The sequence below is a fragment of the Lampetra planeri genome, chromosome 15, assembly GCF_965212315.1.
Source record: "Lampetra planeri chromosome 15, kcLamPlan1.2.h2, whole genome shotgun sequence".
NCBI classification, from domain to species: domain Eukaryota; kingdom Metazoa; phylum Chordata; class Hyperoartia; order Petromyzontiformes; family Petromyzontidae; genus Lampetra; species Lampetra planeri.
In genome coordinates this window covers 1,838,065-1,842,852 of record NC_136121.1, presented here as the reverse complement: position 1 = coordinate 1,842,852, position 4,788 = coordinate 1,838,065, and positions in this window count along the sequence as shown.

Below are 4,788 nucleotides of genomic sequence, written 5' to 3'. Positions count from 1 at the left end.
TTACCATAAATATGCTAAATTCCTCTGTTGATATGTAAATTCCTTTGTCAAGGCGCTCTCCTCCTCTAACCCCTGCTTAAATATACGCTGCCAAGCTTGGTGGTGTTCATTCGGACGCTGTCTTTCCGACAGCCCTGTTCTTCACCTGAGGACGGCTGCTTGCGTTGTGGCCGAAACGTCGTGAGAATTGCATTTTATTATGTTTTATTTTTATTTTTTTATTATTTCCCTTCTACGTGACTTTACCGAAAGAACCAAGAATATGAATCCCTGCAGTCACGAAAGCTTTAAATCGAAAAATATATATTTTAGATTTAGTTGTATATTTTTTAAGGCATGTGTTTCCTATACTTTGCCCTCCTATCGTGTGTTTGTATTGTTTGTTGTTATAACGTTCTGACCCGCCCCTACTGAACATCTGTAAAAAAATGTTTCATAGCTCATCGGATGCCTCCAGTATAATTAAATATTCTGATTCTGTTAATTCAGAACGCTCTCTGAAAGCAGTGCAGCACCGCTTGCTAGAGAATGCTTCGTTATGGAGGATATCACAGAACTGCCTCGTGTAACCTCTGTTATCTACACAAGGGAGGGAAATGCATGTTCCCCTCTGTTCTGTAACATTGTTTACATGGCAGTCAAACTAATCATTTGAGTTCTCAAGAGTTGGAATTTGAACAAGTTATACAAAACCGAATTTAATATTAAGTTTTTGTTTCATCCGCCCATTGGTGTCTGGAGCTGAGACCATAAACTTGCTACACTTTAAAACTAATTTTAATCACAACTTGGTCTGCGTGGGTCTATGTCTGTCTGAGTGGGTCTATGGCTGTCTGAGTGGGTCTATGGCTGTCTGGGTGGGTCTATGGCTGTCTGAGTGGGTCTATGGCTGTCTGAGTAGGTCCATGGCTGTCTGAGTGGGTCCAGGGCTGTCTGAGTGGGTCCATGGTCGTCTGAGAGTCTAGACATGTTTACGTTGTCTTTAATTTGTCGAATTTATCTCCATAGTATATAAAGAGGACTCGAGACACAAGTACCTCAGACACCAATGTCAGTAGACGGCAATGGCTCCACTCTATTACAATTTACATTCGGGAGTATACGCCAAGACAGCACTTAGCAACATGCACCCTCTTAAGCCCCCGGGTCCCTTCTATAAACAAAACACTTTTTTACTTTACCATCTATATAGCTTTTTCACAGGTGACCTGGCCACAAATGATCGCTCAACGAAGTGGCTTGTCGTGTAGAAATGTACAGCAGCTAAACACTCTCAACGCATATTTCTAAATGTGGAGGGAAAAACCGGAGGACCCGGAGAAAAAGTCACACGACCACGGGGAGATATGCAAACTCCAAATCAACACGAGTCAGGGTGGGGATCGAACCCACGCATTCCTGCATGCCAGGCAAGGTAGTTAACATCTCGCCACCGTGGCGCCCTTCTGATACAGGTCCCAAGAAAATTCCCTACCTCCAGTTCTCGACTTTAAGGGTCAATCTGATGTAGCTAAGAATAATGGCAATTGCGATTTGCCGATGATATAATGTATTGTAATATATAATAATCACATTGTCAATTTTGAAATATTTCGCTGTTATTGTTGCTCATATTACTTTTCTGAATAATTGAATTTCCTAACAAAATATGAAATGGCAATAATAAAATGTCACAAAAATGACTACAGTTATAATTGTTTTAGCAATTGCCCGTTATATTCGTACTTTTAAAAATATGTTGTGAATAAATCGACAACATCGCAGTTAATATCATCATACGGTAAAGACGTGTGCGTTATAAGCATTACAGCTTATAAAGTTGCAATGTTTGGAAGGCTTATGGTTTGGTCAACTCCAATAAAAAAAATTATTTGTACTTGAAGTACGTCAACATACTAAACAGGGCACGAAAAATGTGATGTAACATTCTTATGGAAATCAGACGTTTTTATAATCTTATTTCGTGAAATATAAAGTTGTAATTGTATTGTGAAAGGTGATATCGTGACAAACAATTAAGAGGCCCTGAGCGTAGTGGGAAGGTCCCTAACCCATGGGGTAGCGAGCCGCATGCCCAAAATGCCGCAGCCAGCCTCCCCGTATCATACAGGTAGCGAGCCTCGTGTTAATGTCCTGCAATAGTCTATGGCAAGACAACAGTCACCACTCATCAGTACCCCAAAATCCTGCGAAGAAACTTGGTAACAAAGGAGTTCTATAGAGCAAACCAGCGAGCACAATAACCTTGAAGGTGTGGAGCGTTGACCTTCCGCAAACACTGTCGTTAAGAGATTCAATTATTGTTTATTTAACATGTATTATCTATTCGAGAATTATGGTCAGTTCCAGTCTTCTTGAGATTTCTGTCCCTGAACCTCCGTTTTTTTTCTTGGAAAATGTTATCAACGTTATTGAACCCATCCAAGACGTATTGATATTCTTTCTAAGACTATTTGAATGCCATTGTGCAGTCTATCCATAGCTATACTGTCCTGATGATTCTTAATGAATAATAAATGCTCTTTGGATAGGGTAGGCTTCACAATTCTGTTTGTAGAATTGTGCAAAAATGATTATTCCATCTTGATATGCAACACATGCTGAAGTCATGTTATTTTTCCCTGTTCAAGATACTCTTGCACTTAAATTTAGAATAATTCCTTATTTCACGTGTATTATTACGTATTAATATGTTCTGGTTTATTGTGCACGCTCTATCACTTGCATTTCACTTTCTCTTCTGCTCCCGACCCCAGTTGACAATGACCTGCCGATCAAACAGGTGTTCGCAAATCCGGGAGTGCAGGACGCTATAATTCTACTCGACGAAAATGCATTTGTGCTCTGTGGGAAACCAGACCCCATCAAAACCTCCAAACTCTCCACGGAGCAGCTCAACTACGTCAACATCTCTCTCTTGGCGTGCAGTCTGTTTGGGTGTCTGGGTCAGACTCCAAATTCCGATCTAATTCTTTGGAACCATGCGACTTGCACCAAATATAACTGGACTAAAATATCAGGCCCCAGGCAAGGTCTCCTCTCGATTGGCTTCAGTGACCAGGGGGAGATGTATGTTGTCGACAACTTGAACCGACTAATACGTATGTAAGTACCGGTCTCCTCTTGACAATTTGGTTTTAAACACAAAATCGTACACTACGGACAGTATTTATATTCAACAGCACGTCTGTTCATGCTAAGGCACTGAAGAACGAGATGTGAAGTCGCAAAGTAACATCGTGTGCTCCAATGTCCTCTTGTACGTGAATATTCAATATGCCAAAATAATGTAAAATGTGTGGGAGAATTGTCATGTACCAGTTCAATTGATTTTCTTGTTTTATTTGTGGCAATGCACCACAGCCAATGCATTAAACATTTATTGTGACAAATATACTGTTCATGGCGCATTTTACCAATGTACATTGTATGCTGGACATGGGGTAATTAAATTTACGAACGGAATTACATATTTTGATCATGCATTCATTGGCGACCAGGTTGAGACTTCAAACTGACTATACAGAACCAGATTTAAATCACAGTTGATTGAAACCCTAATAATTCAAACACTATGCAGTGTTTTTTTTATTTAAAGCTTTCGTGACTGCAGGGATTCATATTCGTGGTTCTTTCGGTAAAGTCACGTAGAAGGGAAATAATAAAATAAAAAAATCTTGGCTTTATATATTTATTATTTTATTATTTCCCTTCTTCGTGACTTTACCGAAAGAACCAAGAATACTATGCAGTATTTCAATGGCGATGGCTTTGACACTGCTATTATGAGCCTTTTGTAAGCGATAATTTCAGACTCGGGGCGATAGGCGGGGTTTGACTTCTCTATTTAAAGGTGGGGGGTCGCTTTGTCCCTCACTTTAGGAATCGTGGGTGCCTATAATGTATTCATGTTTTATCTTCATTGTAAACTACTGAAAATAAATTAATAAATGTGCCCAGTTTGGGGGGGCGTTGCCTCCCCGTGCCCCCCCCCCCCCCCCCAAAACAAAAAAAATCTGCCTATGCTCTGGGCTCTAACCAAGCTCCCCACAAGAGGCAAACTTAATGAGTACCTGCTCATAGAACCAAACCACGGCAAACCGAGACACAGTGTGCTTCTTTTGCCCTTTTAGTTATCCGAACAAACCAGACGAGGTGCAACACCCTGACAAGACCTTCAAGCACGTGTTCCTGAGCGGGCAAACGTTGAAGGCAATCACCACGACGGGGGAGATTTTACACTGCCAGAAATAACTCGATAAGAAATGGTTCCTTTGCCGATACTAACCTTCAATAAAATGGTCACCTGGTGTCATCCATGACCGACAAAGACGCGGTTTACTTGCTAAGGAAGACACGATGTCGAACGTATAAAGGCAATCTATCTCATCTCCGGCGTGATCCAGATGTCTTGTCCCCCGCCCCGCCACAATTAATTGACCCCTGACATCGTTTACCTTTGCACGTTAATTTATGTTTCAAATAAACCTTACTCGAAAAAGTATATTCAGTAATAAATAATTAAATTGTGGTCACAAGACATCTGGACCACCCTGGAGTTGATTGTGTTTTGACGTTAAACGTTTCCATCACAAATTTCAGTTGAAATCTTGCCAATCGCATCACAACGCCTTCCCCCTCAAGGGAAGGGCACTTTCATCTGCCGGCACAGAGGTTGCCAAATAATCAACAGAGGGGGCCACATCTCATCCATTGTTCTCTGTGGTGCATGGCAACACAAAGCGTGCATCCACAAGAAGTGCAACAATTGGAGGTGTGTAACGCTTG